The 21092-nt window shown below is 39.2% G+C and overlaps 1 long non-coding RNA gene across 1 annotated transcript; it reads left to right on the top strand.

The window, feature by feature from the left end:
- The first annotated feature begins 657 nt into the window (after positions 1–657).
- LOC147049818 (uncharacterized) lies at positions 658–21024 on the top strand. Its single transcript, XR_015067463.1, has 3 exons — positions 658–724; positions 6453–6493; positions 20974–21024. It is a non-coding gene; the product is annotated as an uncharacterized LOC147049818 (long non-coding RNA).
- The last annotated feature ends 68 nt before the right edge of the window (positions 21025–21092 follow it).

Genomic DNA, 21092 nt, shown 5'->3' with positions numbered 1-21092 from the left:
TGCTAATAACCATGCATCCTAACTATAGAGTCTTTCAAATAAATAATCCTAACATATGATATATCTACATATATATACGTATCCATACATATATGTTGGTGGTGATGTCCATGTGTTGTCAGAGCATCCTTCTGAATTCACAAAGGTATACTGACTTGTGTCTATCCAAATACACTGACTGATCTATTGTGATTGCCTGCCTCGGCAGTTGGTGTGATGTCCTGCTTTTTTTTTTTTTTTCTTTCCGACTGTGCGTAAACTCTGTCAAGTCTCAGTGGTCCACCGGAGCAGCTGCCACCACCGGCACTGAAATGAGTAAAGTATGTGCGTGCACACACAAACACACACACACACACACACACACGTCTGCAAACTTGCCTTATTAGTTGCTCCAGATTGGCTATGGAGAGGCCCAGATGCCTGTGACCTCCCAGCGCCCCCTAAATGTGGACTTATTGTGATTTAAGCATGATTGGCAGTGCTGGTTATTAATTCTAATCTTGGGCACATATGCAGTGTGGTGGGCAGAGGGCAGGCTGCGGTGTGTGCCAGCCAGATGCCACACAGAGGCTAATTCTCTATGACATGCTATCAAAGCAAAATCACACACATCCCACTTTCCCCTGATACTCACTCCATATACTGCATAGTGTCCACACACCAGAAAAAAAGAAGGTTATACAAAATCCACTTCCTCTGAGCTCAAGCGCACACACACTTGAAGGTAGGTACCTCATTTAAAAGCGGGCACGCCATGTGTTTTGATCATCATTTCTATTTCAACAAGACTCTTGGGAAGGTCTTAAATGTACCCCTTTGACGAAGAAAAATGCATGTAGGTTTATTTTGAAACCACGCTTCTCGGGAGGGGAAAAGCGCGGAGATAAATTAGGTCTAATCTCTCCGTCTTGTGTTAAAAGGCCCTCAATTACTGCAGCAATTTCACAGGTGAGTCACAGTGTACGAGTATATCGAATGTATTCTTGAAGGGTTGATTACTGGGGTGCAATTATATATTACATTACATTACATTACATTACATTATATTATATTATATTATATTATACCATATTATATTATATTCCTAATTTTTGTCGTGGAAGATGAGACCTATAAGAGAGCATTTTGATGTGCCATAAAAACATCAATGCCGTTGTGCCGCAGTTGACATTTGGAATTGCAATCAAACTATTTAGCTGCAAACGGTCTGCCACAAATGAAAATTAGTTGCTAGTTATAACCTTGGCTCACACAATATCCAGAAAATCTTTGCTTAGAAAACATCTCCATTTCAAGGTGAAGCAGCATCATATGAACAAATTGATCCACAAAGCAGTGGAAATGAGATTGCTCTTCTTTCTCCTGTAGGGGGCATTGCAATGCTATGTAAATGCATTCAAAGTGCAAGTTTGAGGGAGGCCACAAATAATGTGGCAATATCACTTCTGCCACAATTTGAGCACAACTTTGATAACAGATCGAAAACTGGCACTTGGGTGAAGGTGGAACCTGAGAATTGTCCAGAAGGATTTACCAAGCTTAAGTATTCAGCATTCAGCACCGAAATCTGAACGTGGCGGCATTTTGTCTATTGTGGTTCTGCTATGAGAGCAATAGAGAAGAAAAAGGAGAAAAGTGGTGGAAGTGGACAAACATCAAATGAAGACAACAAAATTATAATTCTCAAATTTGGCAAGGAGCAGCAAAGGAAAGAAACTAAAATATAGTTAAATTCAATCTCTTTTTAACTTTGAATTCCACACTTATGGTCCTCTCCTCCTCCTCCTCCTCCTCACATATGATTTGGAGCATTCCATCCCACTCTCTCACACACCTACACACACGCTCGCTGGCACGCACTCATACAGCGAGCGCATAGATCAGCAAGGACAGACATTATTTTAGTATCATTACAGTAATGTTATTTTTATGCGAGCCTGACATATAAAAGAGGCCATGGAAGCCAGAGAGAGCATAGTGAGAAATAAAATGGAAGCCAAAGGGACACACAATGCCCGAGGAGAAGAGAACAATCTTTCATTTATTCAATTAGCTAACGAGGCGAGGGAGCCAGACACAGACAGAGGATTGATGGTGGGGTAAAGCTTTTCTCAGCAGGCAAAGCTTACTCAGGATTTTTTTTTCCTACTCTCTACCTTCTCTGTCTTTTCATTCATCCGAAAGGACGATCTCGAAAGAAAGACAACTTCAAGGTGACCTCCGGTTTTCATTTTTATCGAGAGGCACTTGAACTCAGTTAGCAACTATCGATTTGGGGACGGCACGGTTAGGACTGGTTTGCACATCCGCCCTAACAGTTCAGAGGTTGCAAAGGTTGCACCATCTAGGAATGTGAAATGTTAGCAACAATGCATCGATGAATTGCAATTATTGTCATCCAAATACATTTTAAATAGATAAATAAACTCTTCTTGTTGCCCCACACATCACTGTTGTTGTTTTTTATGACACATATTAAACATTATTGTTTGAATATCCAACACCTGATGCACGGGGGTTTGGATAGTCTATTGTTTTCCTAATGGGATGCCAGCTAATAAAGTATTATTGTCCTACACAACACGCAGTCATCCTATTACCATGATATTGTAACAAATGAATGCAAATATGAACTGAGGTTGTCATTATTGAAGCAAAAAAAAAATAAAACTGTAACCGCCAAGAGTCAGATAGATTTCCTTGATGACGAAAAGTGATAGTGTAGCTTTGCCCAAATCACCTCAAACGGTCAACATTATTGTCCTGTTGGGTCTAATTGAGAGCCAAGCAACAAAGACGGTTTGGGGGCATCTATGGTGAGGATGAGGATCTGTTTCACGTAGATGTCATTGATTCCTCCGTAAGTGTTTCTTCCATTTCTTTCTGCGCATTTCCCCTCTCAGATTTTTTTTCATCCCCGTCATGATCCTACTTTGTTTTTTCCCCTTTGTTTCTTGCCTTGGCCACCTATTTGCATGGGGATCCTACTGTGTTTCCTCTTTATTTACCACATGCCGGACGGAGCCAGTGGCTTCAGACACTAAGGCTCTGATGGATTAGTTTGCCAGCACTGCAGAGTGTGATAAATGGTAAGGTGATGGATAGATGTGCCACATTGGAGACATCCCAAATGGTGCCACAGTTTAGCAACAACTTGCCAGAAGTGCCTGAGGCCAGACATTTTGTGCCAAGCCACAGACCCCTCATGGAGAAACTGAGACCTGATTAAAACAGATGCTTAGCGCTAAGGTTTATGCGTCAGGCATTTAGTTTTGTACCATCTTTGGGCTCCATGACCAAACTGCGTAAGAGACAAAGTCGCGTAGAATCAAACTGTTGTAAATACGTCAGTGTAATGAAAACACTATCATTTAATATTTAGAATCTAATCTTTAATAGATTTGTATTATATATATATTAAAAATCTTATGACCTTAATGTCAAGGTTGTTACATCCGAAAATATTATGATTCATGTATTCTGCATAAAAAAAAAAAACATATTTGGAGCGGCATCATGTTGAATTGTTTACCTTACAACACGATATTGACAGACACAGAGAGGAACGACAGCGAGGAAAGGGTTGGTGTTCTTCAGAAGGTCACGATGCCGCCTTAAATCACATTGTGACACTTACCAAAGTGGGAATGATAATCCAGCAGCATTTGGAAGAGCCAAGATATCATCACTTTATGTGTCAAGTGACTGACATGTTTATGACTGGACATGTGAGGGAAGCTATTAGATCAGCGACACTCACTTCCGTAAGTGACCCACACTGTTTTGGAAAAGTGACTTTTTACAAGACGACTTGGTGAAGTGAGGCCTCGCTGGTTCAAATTGTGATCGCTAGTCTAGATGAGCTACTGCTCGAGTTACTAAGGATATAGTTATTTCAATGTTTATAGCAACGGGACTTTTATGGCGCTTTTGTGACAGACAAAATTATATACAGTACGTCATTTTATAGCCTCTGGATGAAAATTTTATTGGGGGGGAGTCATTTACAAAATAGCTCTAGTAGCTACTCATCAATTAAAAGGCTTTAATTATTTGTGGGATATTATAATAAGTGAGTTATTATTCTATCGCTGGGGATGAATACACCAGTTTGCATTTGAAAAAATACAGAAGTGTTTTGGGAAATTTTGGAGCTATTTCAGAAAACTGCTTGACTATGCTTCACACATGTCTCTTTGTTAGAAAAAGTCAAGCTTCTGCATGTTCCACCTTTTTTTTTCTTGTATGCAGCGTAACAGATGGATGGACAGGCTGAGACAGATAGACGGGTAGACGGACAGAGAAATAGATCTAGCAAGCAAGCAAGCAAGCGCACACACATGCAAACACACAAACAGGGACAGACACATCTGTGCGTGATGAGGTGGTAACTTTTTGAGGTGGCTTGCCTGCAAAAAGCCGCCTAATTAAAAAGATCATGAATATTCATGATGCACTTGCAGCTAATAATATATTCAGAGAGAATTGTGGTCACAGGCGCAAAAGGTGAGTACTACAGTTCTTTTTGGACACAATGACAAGTCAGTACTGCAGGAAGCAGCAGTGTTTCAACCTTATTCAGATTTGTCCCACCCCCATCGTTTTATTTGTATCACTATTGATTTATAGTCCAACAGCAAACTATGTATCTTATTCATGTCACTTGCATAAAATCATGCAATTATTTTAAAAATCCCTTATATTTCCGGAAGGGAATGCGGAAAATATATATATATATTTTGTTCTTTACTTAAAACTTTTTAAATCAGCTATTGGAATGGAGTGCTATTTTTTTAAATTTGATTAAAAATAGATTCCATCGGTTTTTGTTGTTTTGGGGACAAGGATGGAATCTATTAAGGTCATTTTTGTTTCCAAAGATGATCTAACCTGTGTGCGGTCATACAATGAATTAAGCTCGTATCTTAAAGCACCACTGAAGATTCCATTTATTTTCTTTCCTCTTAACACATCTTAAAAGAGATCTATTGGAATTAGTGCAGCAAGACAAAAAAAAGCTTGTCGAGAATAAATTATATGATGCCAGCCCCACCGTGTAAAAAAAAAAAAAAAGTGTGAAAAAGAAAAAAAAAAGATGGAGGGCGCATTCATGGGAATTACAATGCACAATCTGATGGTTCAGCTAATCACCACTTTGCCCTGCCTAATGCAGAGCCCCTGTGGCAACAGAACATGTTTTATTCACCAGCTTATCACAGACATAATAATGATCATTTTCTGAGTGATGAAATGAGAAGCATGTTTTATGCTATGTGATCAACTTTAGAAGCGATACATTCATAAATAGTGCCCATCCGTGCGTGAAATTTGAGTTCAACTGGAAATTAACGCATAACAACAATTCACACTTTTATTTTCATGATGAATAGAAAGAAAGCAGACATGATGTAAGGCAATGTTGTTTCAGTTCTCATCCCGGTAAAATATTCTATTCGAGAAAATCGGACAAACCACTTCATAAAATTATTTGAGCGGTGTCTCGATACAGCAGTTATGACTATGCGTGTGCATGTACGTGTGTGTGCGTGCACGTATTTGTCACAGCCTGCCTGTCTGTCTGTGTGCTCACTGGGCATTTTGAGGGGACATGATGGCCATATGGAAAAGACAATGAAGCAGAGTAATTAAAACAGAACAAAGAAGAGACTCGCTGGCACCATAATTAGAACACTGATTAATCAGCTGATAATTTTATCTTGATTAATGTGCCTGATTTTCTCTTCATTTTGACCCCAGCCAGTCAGGCCTGGTCCAATTAAATTTAAATTATGCGTTGGAATCTGTCCGGTCTACCTCCCCTCCTCCATCTCCAAATTTACAGACACCTCAACATAAAAAAAAAAAAAAAATGTGTGCAGTCGTGAACACGCAAGCGTCTTCTTTTCACTCGACTTGCATCTCTATTTTTGGAGGTGATACATTTCAAATGAACCATGTTTGTTTACAAATGAGACATTATAGCATTGCTTTTTGTCCACGTCCAAGTCGGTACTTTAAGATGAGCTGCAAACTAGTTGCAAGGTAAATTGTTTGTTTTAAATATCACGTTCATGAGGTTTTGTGTATTCTGAGAAGAAGAGACAGCAGAAATATCAATACTTTCTGGGAGCAAACTGACGGTCCAGCAGATGGAGATGATGCAACAGAAATAGGAGCAGTCATTGTACAGTTGGCAAAAAGAAAAAAAAAATCTAAAATGTATTTTTAGGAACTTCTGAACGCCAAAATTTTGATACTGCTTGGCTTTATCGGGACAAGTAATCCTAACTAAAAGCCAATTCCAGGACACATACACTGCATCTTGTCTTCATTTAATCTAACGTGTACGTTTTGGAAGGTGGGAAGAAGTCAGTGTAGTCATAAAAAAAAAAAAGAATAACAAAATACATGTATTTAATAACACAATGTCTCTGCTTATATTCACTCTCCAGTCCAACGAAGATGCTCCCACCTCGCCTGTGGCCCCATCAAGGTAACTAATCTCCAACTTCCACTGCCAGAGTCATTATGTATATTAGAATTCAACCAATACATGACGAAGGTCAATCTTTTTTTCATTAGGTTTTCTTATCAATGTAATTAAAATGACAAAGATAGCCTTCAGCGTTAGTAATAAAATTCTACCGCTGACCACAATAATGATACGGCACAGTTTATCTGTTATGAATAGTCCTGATGGTGCCATTAGACCTAAGTGCCACCACTTGTATATCACTACATGTTTATACACGGGGAATTTTCCATCTGTTGCTTTCGGAATTTAGGTTCGGAGGTGAAATCCTTTTTTTTTTTTTCTGTGTATTTATGCTGCAAAGAAACAATGTACCTGCATAAAAAAGAGATGTCAGAGTGAAGCTGAGAATTTGTTTCCTTTTTTTTTTATTTAATTGTTTGTTTGTGACAGTCAATATCACGTACAGTTCCTAAATCTGTTTTTATGGTCTGCTTGGCACGCATTCAAACACATCTCCAGTATTTATTCACAAAGCATCACTGCACACATTTAAATATTAAATAAATATAAATTCCTTTTTTTTTTTAATGATGTGCTTTTGAAAGTTGCATCAATGGCAGCACATGTGATAATTTGAACACACAACTAATTGGAGTCGTGAAGTGAATTTGAATGTTTTAAAAGAAGGGGGAGAAAAAAATCCCATCTATCAATAATACCAATTTCTGAATCAAGGTCCCAATATGAAGTTACATAAAGCACTGCAATTAATTTTTGGAAACACTTGAATGAAGAATAAATCCTAAATGTTGAATCGTTGAACCTTGATATTTTCCCTCATCCTGTCAATGTTTCCTCTCGGGTGGCCCTTTGCAATTTTGGTGATGCACCATAATGGCAGGTGCATTTACTCCGTCAATTAGAAGAAGAGACGAAAACAGTTGGTCGGCTAAATGAAAGCGGAAACGTGCTTCTCCTTCTCCCTGCTTCTCTCTGTTCATCTGTCTCGTGTCCCTCTCTTGTCTTTTTATCTCTGGCCTGGTCTCAACTGACTGGCTTTCTGCCAGAGCCCGCAGAGTGACTTTGGCTTTGCGTGCCAAGGTGTGCAAGCCCGTCCTGCCGAGCCCATCCTAATGTGCCAGCGCTGGCGAGGACAGGGTAGACGCAGGGCAGGGCAGGGCAGGCCAGGGCCGGGGCGCACTGCTGTCGCCCACGACCCGAACCCCACGGGAGAGTGCACACCGGGTGAAGGTGTTAATGCCTTCACATTTAGTTAAGAGCAGAGTGACAGCTCTGTTTCCTGGGTGGAGAAAGGAGGGGGGGATTTTCCAACCCACATGCGTCGGAAACAATGCCATAAACAAGATCAGTTGGTGTGACGCATACTTTGGCATTCAAATCATTACATTCATCTACATGAAGACATTGATCGTGTTGCTCACAATTTCTCACAATAATGACCAACAATGATTTAAAAAGTAGTATCCAGCTAAATATCAGTATGCAAAACTTTATTGTAGGGTATATTGTCTCGCAACAAATAAATACAAATAAAAAATAAATAAATAAATAAATAGAATAAAATAAAGCAGCTTTATGCCTGGGACCAAAAATGGTAGTATAATAGGGACGATGCCTAAAAACTTCAGTGGAAGTGGTCACTGTTTACAGAGATGTATCAATATATATATATATATACGTCTAGATGTTTCTAGATTTGGCACCTGCCTGGCTGGTTGACAAATAAATAACGAAATGTGAAATGAATAAAAACATGAAGGACTGTGGCAATGACGCAATGTGACAGCTCAGACGTGGGAATTAGAAGCCAAAACGGTGCTAAAGCTCAGTTATTGGCCAGAGGTCCCGCTAACGAGCCGTGAGATTGAGTTTGACACGTCAAAGAACAGGTGCTCATTTATTTTCCCAGCTTAAAAGGACTTCGCCCGCACATTGTCCAACAATGCACCTGTCCAAATAACAATCCCGTGTCTCCGGGAAGTCCACGTTTTGCAGGGATTGCAAAGCATTCATTTTTCCCAGCTGTTTGTTGAGTCTTAGTGCAAATTCAGCTTAATGCCATCTTCAACAATTTCAAGTTGTTGTTGTCGACACGACGATTGTCCTTTTGCCGGGAGCAGGTGTGGCAGTGTGGGCAATAACAAGGACTGAGTAATTACCACAGCCATATCCATAACAGCCCCAAACCCCCCAAAGTGTGCTCAGGGTAGCCCCCCCCCCCATCTTCTTTACCATCTCCTACCCCCCCATCACCACTCTAATGCCTTTTCTCCAGCTAAATCATAGAACTGGGCTCTGGTCCAGGGGCCCTTGCTGCCGATCCCAGTGGCTGCCAGGGAAGGAATAAAGCTGGACGGGCCTCTCGGGATACACTAATGTCTGTGTTAATTGTGAGTTATGGGGAAACATGGCGAGAGCTCAGGGGTCAGTCCTGTCAACAATCACACTTTTCAAATGGAATTTACCACAACGCGTCCTGTTTATCCACCCATCAACGGAAAAAGAATGCGAGGAAATGAACATTGGCATGCCAAGCTGTTAGCATCCATCCATCCCACCCTTTCTTTACATTTGTTCTTCTCATCCCAATGACTCAATGTCATCCTCTCGGTTGATATAAGGGGACCCTAAATTTGAAACCGAGCACCTTTGGGAAATAGAAGCTATTGTAATATCGATGTACATGGCAATACGACGTTTTATTCATTTAATGAGAGAAAAGAAAATCCTGGCTCACAGGAGGAATTACTGCCCTTATGATGGCCCATTTTTCTCAATAAGTCAATGAACACCCCGATCCCAGTGTCAGTTTCCCAGTTTGTCATTAGAGTCAGATTAGCTCAAAGTGACAGTGTCAGATTTTGTAGACAGACAAATTCTGTGACACACACTTCAGAATAAAAATGATAATAATAATAAAAAAAAAAATAATCCTGTTTAGAATAACATCGACAAAGAATGATAGAGAAGATAGCGCAGACTAAGGCCGGTTTGTCCCAGAACATAATATTGCTGTAATCATTTCCACTACAATTTAGATTTCCAATATCAGTAATCCTATTATGGTTAGCCTAATGTTTCTGGTTTATAGGCGCTACTACAAGTGTAATCTGAAATGGAAAAAAATGTTCCACTTTGTCCAAATCACATAACTAACCACATTACATACAGCCTAATGAATTCATATCCCATATAGGAGCTGCAGCTTTGCATATGAAGATATATTGGATGACAAAAGCAAAACATACCTATCCGTAATAAGATGAAAAAGAGCAAGAATTATTTGAATAGTATACTATTATATAAATATTCTATATATATATTATGTAAATACTAATACTGGTTTAGTTCTTATCGCTTCAAGAGGACCCACTGCGCAGTTCATGGCAACACGACTTCTGAGCTTAATAATGTTTCATGCGGTGTCCCGCAGGGATCGATACTTGGACCGCTACTGTTTAGTATTTACATGCTTCCGCTTGATGACATCATGCTGCTTCTATTCCCAATTTAGAATACTGCTCATTACGGAGCCCCTGTGACTAAAGCGATAATTCAGGAGAAGCAATCTAATATGAACTGCAAATTAAAAATTAAAAATCCCTTTCATCAGGTAAGACAATGCGTTGTGTTATTTGCAGTAAAAACTCTAACGGGAGACCTTGTAAGGCGATGGAACATTAAATGCAGACTCAAAATGCTGCTATAGTATTAGCTTTAAAACCCCAACCACTGAGCTCATGTTGCACCTCAAGAACATTTTAACGAGTTAAGATCAGAATTTTAATGAAGTAAAGGTTATTCTGTGGCATTTAGAACACTGGGAAGTATGAGATGAAAATGTTTCAATTATCAAGTAGGTGTGAACTTGCTGACTTTTTGTCATGGAGACCCTTAACCTCTGCTTCTTCCATCTCTTCTTGCAAACCTCACCTCTTTACATTTTGCATTAGGTGAATAAAGATGACCCAAACTGTTATGGCTTTTCACTTGATTAATTGCAATTGAGTCCTAGAAATTCTAATCACAAAATCCAAGTTACTGAAAGCATTTTTCTAGTATTTCTACAGGATTTTTTTTTTATTACACATTCTCATGTTTTTCCTGTATTTAATTGCTGCTCATTGTTTATTTAGTTACAGCTAATTAGAAGTCGCATTTTTTTCTGTAGCGAGGAAAACGTTTGAAGTTGTCAGAAACAGCAAAGCATAGAACAATTAAAAACAGACTCTAGACTAAATGAAATAGAAGTCTAATGAAGTGGCTCAAACTGTGCATCGCTGACCTTCTCTGACCCAAACATGAAAGAAGAAGCGGTCTGCAGAGTGTCTACAAAGCCATGTCCCCGCCTTTTTGAAGTGACTTGGAACACTCACCATCTGGCACTATCATCATACTTTCAATTTGACATTCCTGGAATTCTCACATTTAAAACCAATCAACTGAAATAGCTCACACACACCCCCACCCCACCCCGCTCTCTTTCTCACTGCTTCGACATAACATTTGAACCATAACTCTAAATGTATTTTATATATAAAACTATTTTGCATATGTTTTCAAATAAATCCAATACACACTACCTATATTACCGTTTACCGTATTTTACCGTATATTACCGTATTGTCACATCTATATTACCGTTACAGATGCACAAACATTGTCTTTCATCAGCATCTGCACAGATTTTTGTCTTTATAAGCGCCCAGAGAAAATATTCATCTGACCTTTAAATGCATTTCGAGCATTTCATATCACATGAGCAACACTCGAGCTTTACTTCGCAGCTCATAGTTCAAATGGTTCCGTTTCACAGTCGAGTCTATCGAATGCAAGGTTAAGTGTCCATTCAGTGTCCAAGGTGTTTTCACCTTTGTACAGCAAGTCTTGGCTCAAAAATATTCCCGTTGAGCCAGTGAGGTCACCGTATTCAACTGACTGCTTCTCTAATCACACCTTGAATATGCTTTGCTGATTAGCTCGGAAGCGGATGTTGTTTACGATCTTCACGGCAGCCGTCATCACGTGCCCAAAACCCATCCCTGTTGCACATCACACCTCCTGCTGAGTGATGCACTAGTAATTCAGAAACTTGTCACCTTCACAGTGTCAATCTTGTATGTCATCCGAGTTTTTCCAATGGGAGCTTATTCTCTCCTAAAAAAAAAAAAAAACTCCCCTTGTAGGGAAATTGTGTCCAAAAAAAAACATTTGTGGAGAAATCATCTAACAGAATCTGGATGAACACTATTCGTTGTGCTGTGCCGTCGACAGACTCATCACACTGCATTTCCCCAGATCCTGATCTTATCGGACAAGTTCCCAGATATGGGCGACACTCTTCTCAGTGACCCCAGTGGAACATCGGATTGAGTGGAGATTACAGAGGTCCCATGTTACGATACCGTTCCTGTCCAAAAATGCTTGCTTTTACTTCATCAAGAAATATGTTGATCTAAATGAGTGCAAACTTTTTCTGCACCAAAGTTTTTCTTACGCTTCATATCCGTGTCACCACATTTCATTTGACGCATCCACATCCACACACAATTTCCAATGCACCACATATTTTAATTTCCTTTGCCTACTGGGTGTCATCCAAATATGTGTCTGTAGCCCTTTTCCATTGCATATTACCGTAAGGACTTTGGATATTAGTTCAAAACTTGTTTGCATCTGATTGCCTACTTGCATGAGCATTGTTGAGTCTTAAAGCTTTAATAGCAACGCTGGGCGTACGTACGTCCGTACAGCACGTTGACGAAAACGTGTCTGTCCACGCTGTAAGCGTGTTGGTGTGTGTGTCACGTACGCCGGCGGTCACAGGTGAGTGTCATGTGTGATGATCATTATTGCCATACACCTGCTCCGCTCCCGCAATTAACTTTGCCAATGCAAATGAGCTTTATTGCATCACCGAGGCCGAGCCTCCTCCCCAACAGACAAGACGATGTTCATCTGCTGGATCTAATTAACGTAATGAGAGAGGGAGGTGGGATTGAGGTTGCAGAAGAGAAAGAGATGGGGGGATGGATGGATGGATAGATGGATGTGTTAGTTGTAAAAGTAGAGAAAAGGAAAATTATTTGGCACAAGGATAGACAAAATGAGGATCTATACATACATGTGTCATGTGTGTACAGTAAACATGAAATGAATATGTATGAGTATAGATCCATCCGCAATATATATTTTTATAATAATTAATGAAACTATTCAAATTGCTTCTATTGCACTTTTCCTCATCCTCCATTTCTTTGTCTAAAAGACAAACTCTTAAGTTAAGAGCTAATTTATACAAACGTGTCCCTATATTTTGTTTCCTTACTGAAAAGTACTGAACCAAAACATTTTAGCACCCTTAGTAATGATATTTTCTCATTATTGTGCGTTTTTTAAAGCCTAAGGGCTGACGCGTTGGGTCAATTTGACAGCCAGGTGACATTTTTATTCCTTATTGAAATTATAAACAGCCCAGACAGTTTTTCCCTGTCATTTATTCCGTAGTTGTCCTGTCCATGTTCCTTCCCTAAATATATCCCCACCCCCGCCCACAAGTTGTGTTTTGGTTTTTCAACCTCCACTGGGTTTAATCGCACTAGGCACAGTAGTGACTGATTGTCCAGTGAATGAGCTGTTTATTGGATGCAAGGCAAACAAATTGCAGTTTGACATGTTTCCCGACTTGTCTAATGAGAGCCAGGGTGAAGTATATAACTCTCTGCATCTACTCTCCTCTCCCAGCATGGGCGAAACCCAAAACAAGCTTTGGAGTTCTGCCAGGGCAATCTCAGTCATTCACATGCACTAACAAGGAGCCAAAACGTGTGCGTGCAATAGATGAAAAAGCCGTATGATAGAAATACTGCATCCGATGCATCACATGACGGTAAAAATAGTTGACATTCGACATTTTGGTGCCTTTTTTTTCCCCCCTTTTAATATTCACCTATACAACACATGGAGCTCTGAATTGTTCCACTGTGGAGACGGTAGCGACGCTGCTGTCACAGTGTCAAGGAGACAAGCAGAACTGATGTTGTTGCGTTACACGTCACACCCCTGATTACAAAATAACTGCGAGGCGCGACATCTTGATTCAGTGTCAAGAATAGAGGCACGTTTGAGGTCAATGATCGGGATTTTTATCCGAGTTTATTTGAATCAGGGGTGTTGCAACAAGAAGACATAGAAATTGTGTAGGACACAAGTTGCCTACACATAGATGTCAAACTCAAGGCCGGGGGGCCAGATACGGCCCGCCACATCATTTTATGTGGCCCGCGTAGTAATTGTGTCAATAATAAAAACTACAGCTATTGCTGGGAATTTTTTGACTCTTCATCTTTTTAAATATTTGAACAGTTTTCGCAAGTCTCTTATTTCGATGAATTTGGAATGGAAAAGATGAGGCGAAGCGGTTCAGAAAACAGATGGGTGGATTTGTAACTTTTTCTGATCATGTTTTTAAAAAAAGGAAAAAAAAACAATGGTGAATAGTTGCTTACGAACCCGATCAAATAAAATGAAGCTAAAGTATGGAAATGCTAATCGAAAGAAAACACTGATGTTTTTTCTTTTCCACAATCCACAACAGGCTAGTTTTTCCAAATGCGCTCTAACCGTGTTGACTATTTAAGAGCGAGAGATTTAGTATTCGAGTGGTGTTCTGCAGGAGGGTCGCATACTCATAAAAGCTCAGCCTGAGTCCATCACCAAACAAACGGGAGTTGCGTGTTTTTCTGATTTATTAGAGGAGCCCTCCCATCTTGTTCTCTTTCTCCCCCTCTTAATCTTCCATTATTGTCTCTCCCCCTCTTTCTCCTCCCTCCTCTGCTCGGCTTCTGCATCCGCATTGCTATGCGATGGCCTTGTGTGTGTGCGTGCGTGCGCGTGTGTGTATTTATCAGTCAGTGTTGCCGCCCGCCTCTGTCATTGTGTATGCATGAGCGCAAACATGACGAAGTGTGCAAGCATGTGTGAGGATGTCACATGATGTCCTTAATGACAAAGTGTCTGTGATCTCACATTTCTCCCCATTGCACGTGCACGGCGCTGATGGAGCATGATGCATTTCTTTTGTTGCCATTAATGGAGGTTTAACGTATCCACTTACACATCAGCGTGAATTTAGAACTGATTTGATCCACCGCTCTTTGCTTCCTTTCTCTATTTTGAGGACTTCTCATTAGCATGCCGCTTTATTAGTCAGGGCCACCAGGTCACCAGCGTCGACGTCCGATGGTGCGTATTTGTGTGTGCGTGCTTTTTTAGTGTTATGTGTGTAAATGTTGCTGTAATTAATCTGCTGGCCCTCAGCTCTTGTTAAAATCAGATTCTTCCACACAGCTGAACACTCCACCTTCTGTCCTTGTGGGGCTTTTCTCACCAAACACTAAAATATACGCTCCAATCTGATTATTTACATTTGATTGAAAAGAAAGAATTCATAGGTCTTTTTTTTGTTGTTCTAATAAATTAGCAGGTTCCAAAAAAAAAAAAAAAGACAGAAAATAACTTTTGCATTGTCAATGAAAAGAAATGACACAAATATAATTCCACCATTTTGCGTGTGTGTGCCCTTCAGGTGAAACAGCTCTAATAAAAAGCTTTTCGTGTGAGCGTGCAAGAACACACACACACACTATACACACTTTCCCTTGGCGTAATCTGCAATAACTGTAGCCCGAATAATCTTGCAAACAGATGGAAAGGTCAAGCCCAGAAGGTGATTAAGAAAGGAATGAGAGGATTGAAGGAAACAATGATGGAGAAACCGAGGGAGACAAAGATTTGGAGGTAAAGTGTGAAGGAGTGTGCAGTTCCAGCATTTACCACTTGTCTCTGCTATTGCATCAAGGATGAATCCTTGGCTTTATCACACACAGTGGATCAACACACCCCAAAAGTCACTTTTTTTCTCTCTTTCTTGACAACTCAAGGTTTTTCAGACATTATTGAATTGTTGTCCACAAAGCATTGACAGCTGTATTGTCACAAATGTGTCCACCCCCAATGTGGACAGAAAGAGTGACTATTGGCTGAAATGATGCTTCAAGTTCTGCGTTGAGATTGTTAAATTATTTTTATATGGAGGCTATTATGATGTAGTGTCGAGTATATAATCTAGTGGAGCCCATAAATGTAGAACAATACCTGCTCCTCTCTTTTTTTTTTTTTTATGTATAAATGTGAAGCAATAAATTGGCTCCCATAAAAAAAAAGTGCTCTTACTATTTTGACTGTTCCATACTTTTTTCACTTACAGCATTATAAAAATCGTGTTTGCAAACTCATTTTAACGTTAGAATTAGTACGCGTAAACATTAAATTGTTACTGCAATATGAGTCCTACATAAAAATACTATGTACTGAACTAGCTATAAGAAATTTGCTATTCTATGCAAGAATTTATACAATGAATATGTTATAGTTTGTTTTGATATTGTTAGTTAATTGCGATTAAATTAGTTCTCCATAGTTTATTTACAAATGCTTGACAACCAACTTTATGATGTATAACAATTTGACAGTTAGTATTTTAACATTTTTGTAACAAGGAGTGAAAAAGATATTGAAATTTAAAATGCTGAAATTACTTATCCACAAATTTGGGCATTAACCACAGCGACTTTTTAGTTCTTGCTCAAAGTGACGTGCAGAGCATTAGTACAATTATTTTGCCTCAGGAATTCTGGGATAAGACAGACAAATCAAATTGTTCTGAAAAACCCCTGAATCAAATTAGTGTGATTTTATATAGCCCAAAAAATAATGGGTGCATCGTTGAAAGCCATTGTTGAAAATTCCTCAAGTGAAGAATAAAGACTCTATCCTGACATCAGCCTAGCAAATCTTTTTTTCTTCTTCTTCTTCTCAGACAGTCCTGGTGGGTACTCTAGTCCCCGATTTATTTCCATTGTGTCAAGTTATTTCCCCACGGTGCTGCAGATAAATGGGTCATCACAGATTAGCAGCAGGGATAAACTCTTTAAGTCTCTTTATATGGGTGCTGACAGCGGTGAATATTCAGAACCACATTACAATCTTATTCCAAGGGATGTTTCCGCATTAAATGGAACGCATTTTCCGAGGCTGTCGTGCAAACACATGACGCAATCCACTTCTCTCAAATTATCAGAAAAATCTGTTCAAAGGAAGCAAAAGGCCTGCACCTGTATGCATAGCAGTTGAAAGGTTTGGCTGAAGTGGATCAACTTTGACTGACTATTCCAAATCATCCCAGCATGAGCTGTCAGTTCATTAAGTCCTTCCTGACAGAACCGCTTAATACTATACTCTTTGCGTTCCTAATTCTGGCAGCAAGAGATTTGTCATGCTGGGCACCAATGAAATGGACAAGATTATTTTTTTTTTTTATACCAAAATAGAGGACATTTGTGCTGGATTTAACATTTTACAAGTGACACAGAAGTACTGAATATTATTATTTTTTGGCATCTTTTGATGGGATTATGAATGGGCCTAATTGACTATAAACATAAAGCAATTGTCAGGACAGCAGTTATATTATGTTCACCAGCTCGTCTTATTCTTTCTAAAATATAACTTTTGTTGATTTTAGAGATTGGTGAGGATATGTAAATGAACATCAAAAGTTGAAATCCCCCAAATGATTGCCCATTAGCATTCTTCTATTGGACTTTACAATACAAAGAAAGAGTTACAGGTGATGCATGAAAGCATGTTTCAAAATAATCAGTTCCACACATTCCTATTCTTTCACTCATAACTCTTGCGTCTGTAACTTTTGAGCGACACGGCAGCATGATACCGCTTTAAATCCATCAATTCAAAACATCAGTGCATGTAAAAGGACAAGCAAAAAAAAAAAAAAAGTCAGGTGAGGCAAATATCACACGGCGCCGATTCACCGTGTGACCAAACACCGAGTCCAACTTGAGACTAATGAAGTCTTTAATTTGGTTATAGTTTATTAATGTCAGAGACACTCCGCCATTAATCATATTAAAATGCCCCTGAGTGCGTGTGCCTGCATTAACGTCACATAGCCAGTGTGTGTGTGTGTGTGTGTGTGTGTGTGTGTGTGTGTGTGTGTGCGTGCGTGTGTGTGTGTGTGTGTGTGTGTGTGTGTGTTATTTCCAGATGTGGGCACATGTCTGTTTTTTTTTTTTTACAGTGGTCGTAAGATGTAACAACTGCGGGGGAGCGTTAAAAATGATGAGAGGCCAAAACTCTATCATAAAAAGCCAAATAATATCTCCTCTTTCCACCTTCGTTCCGCTGGCTGTGATGTGTGTCGTCATCCGTGCGCTTGGATGTGTGTGTGTTTGTGAAATACAGTTACATTTTAAAGGGTGGTCATTATCGCTGTGGGTTACCCCTCAGCCCTCCATCACAAACCCTGAAAACCATTTTCATTCCAAATTCATTAATATGCAAACTTATTCAAATGAGATTGTAATTAAGCATCTACTGAGTGGGAACCCTTTTCATGATAATTTATGATAAACTCCTCACCACCTTTGATTGAGATTGATTTTTGGCGCAGGCAAGTCGACCTGAATACAAAGCTACACCTGAGAGACCTGGAGGGAGAATAACACTTTTAAAAGAGCAAACTTATTTCATGGCTGATTGTGCCACAATCATCTCGGAGAAGTAACAAAGATCTATTTGAATAATGCATTCCCACCGTGCTACCGATGAGCTGGGGAAAAAAAAAAAAAAACATGGACATATCTGTTGTTGGCATCAGAGTGACAAAGTGATGTGTGTGTGTGTGTGTGTGTGTATTTCTGATGGAAGGTAAACCAAGCAGAACTCAGTTTAGCCTACTGTTTACCTTTACAAACTGAAATTGACACTGGCCTAACCATCACTTTTCCGTTTAGGTTGGTGTTCTCATAAATTAAGAACTCATATTTTGTTTCAAAAAATCTGTATAAATGATGTGTACTTTGTATTTAAATGAACAAATTGGAGGATACTGACTATGACAATGATACATGCAAGAGAGTTTAAGTTAAAGGGTGATATTTTTTTGGATATATGTAAAGCCATAATCCGACATGATAATCTAATTTGGATTAGACAGGCAGTCTTCCGGGCCACAACAGGATCCAAAGTCAGTCTTTGGAAAGTGTATGTTTGGATGCAGATGGTAATTACCTTAGTAATTAACACTCTCTCTGTACCAATGGGGTTTGAACTCAAATGATCCGTCAATGTTTGAGGAGCAACATCAAAGTGTAAAAGTAGTCGCAAGCAAATGCTACTTGGCTAATTGCCCTCTAGTACCTGGGAGGAAACGCATGCATGAAAAGATGCCTTTATATTTCACAAACCGAATTATCTACTGAGGTTTGAATGGATTTGGGGCGGGACTTGATATGATCCCAAAAAAAAAACATGAGCGTTATTCCTTTGTTGTATTATTTGGAAGGATACAAAAGAAAAATGTGAGAGATATTTCTTTGTTGTGGAGGTTTATAATTACAGATTTGTGAAACTATTAGCATTTTGCAAAAGGAATGAAATCAAGTGACATTTTGTTTATGGAGGATGCAAATGTACTGATTACATCTTAATTCACATACATGTAATTAGATTTCTATCTTCGTATTCATCACTGTCCGACGAAAATGATCTCGCCGCACTTGAATTTTGATTTTAACTAATTAAATTCTCTTCTCCTGCATGTACTGCCAAAAGTAACACAACATGCATATTGGTACAATAGGTTTTTCAGAGACCATTATGACGCATTTATTTTTATTTATTTACACATTTTGTTTCTATTCAAAGATGTGAAATCAAGTGACATTACGATAGACTAACACACTTTGTGCTGAATAATATGTGAATCATGTACTTCTCAGACCCCCTCAGGAATAATTAGAATGCAAGGTATGACACTGGTTAAAATGAGTCTAAAGATAAAATTAGCAAAATCCCTTGGGACCAATAAAAGATTATGTTAATAAGGGTGCTGAAAGTGTATCTCAAGTAGCAAGATAACATATCTGCTTATGGTTTCCAAGCACAGATAATACATTTCAAACAACATCCTACTTCAGAGACAAGCTCTAATGATGCACTTGTTAGGGAAAAATAGGTAGAGAAAACCTGAGCAAACGCGGTGGTGACGACTTTCATAACTTGATGCTGATTATCTTAATATGATTCATGTATTTTCATTTATTTTCTTTTTGGTAGGTGTTTACAACTATACTATTTTATTTCTAGTAATAATCATGTAAATAGGTGTAAAGACCTGTATGTTGCGACTTTTAAGTACTATAAAAGTTGGACTTGATGATCAATATTGTAATTTGGATGCAGATGTGAAATTTGCCATGCCTATGTGGAAACAATATTAAATTACATTTTAACAACTAAATGGCTCCACTTTCCACTTTCTGATTACCACAAAATTATGTTTGGTTAAGGTTTTTAGCTTTTTTTTCCCCTCAACATTTTAGCCTGAGGGCAGAAGGCCATTAGGGTCTAATCAAAATCCTGATCGGTGCTTGCTCCCTTGTGCAGGAAATATGGTTTCAAATTGTTAACAATTTGGAGAGCGCACACACAATTGTGTAGACACTTGTCATGTCCAAAATGGCAAAAATACTCGTAGCGTGACAACTTTGCAAAAAGAGCCAGCCGCATATTGCCAGCACGGGGGATTATGTGCAAAGCGTCCATATCATCCTCATTCTTCTCCACAGTAGTGGATACAACACATTACCTTGGTTGCTGAGAATGCAATTATAGCTTGTAAGGCACAAGGGCCAGTTACACAAAATGGTGTTACTCTCTTCTTCACTCTTGCCCTCACCAAAATTGGTGTCACTGTGTCCTCACTTGGAGAGGAAAAACACAAGTTGGTCAACAGGCAGCACACAGAGAGCTCTACGGTTGCTCGGAGGTTACAAAGCTGAGACCGACCGACTGACAAACTGACAGATGGAGACAGATGAACATTTTGGGCACATTGCAACAGTCAAAGCATGCTTGACAAAAGTTAACAACCATCGTTTCATTCAGATCAGTTGCTTTTGTGATGCAGTATATTTTTGGGCCTCATTTGTTGGTAAACAAGTTTGTTTTTTTGCCACTTGAGTAGAAGCACCAGTGGCTAAAGCCGAACTGTGATAGGGTTTTTATTTTCTGTTCTTTTAAAAACCAAATAATGTGTCATCATTATTATCTTTTTAATGAACACTCCACATATTATATCCACATTATACTGCTCTATTATTCATCATTGGCCACTCGCCAGCAGCCAGGCAAACCGTGCGTCTTCGTCAATCCGTCATTACTTCAAATTGACCAAATCTGTCATGGTCAGTCCATCGCTCAATCATCGTTATTAAAAGCACGTTTCCCCCGTTGGTTAATTACAGTTCGTCACCATTATTTTAGGACCGTAAGTCAGTCCATCACTCTTTCAACATTATTTTAACAACACTTTCATCATCACTTTTTTTCAGACCGTCAGATCATCTTCTTCTCAATCGGCATCGAGAATGGACCACGTCACACGCTTCTTAGGTTAGTCTTAAAATTGGCCAAAGATATGAATGTTTGTTTTTGTATTGATATGCATTGT

This window comes from Syngnathus leptorhynchus, chromosome 10, assembly GCF_054491065.1.
Source record: "Syngnathus leptorhynchus isolate UIUO chromosome 10, UIUO_Slep, whole genome shotgun sequence".
In the NCBI taxonomy this organism is placed as follows: Eukaryota; Metazoa; Chordata; class Actinopteri; order Syngnathiformes; family Syngnathidae; genus Syngnathus; species Syngnathus leptorhynchus.
The sequence above is the reverse complement of the archived record's forward strand: the minus strand, read 5'-3'. Positions and strand labels throughout refer to the sequence as shown.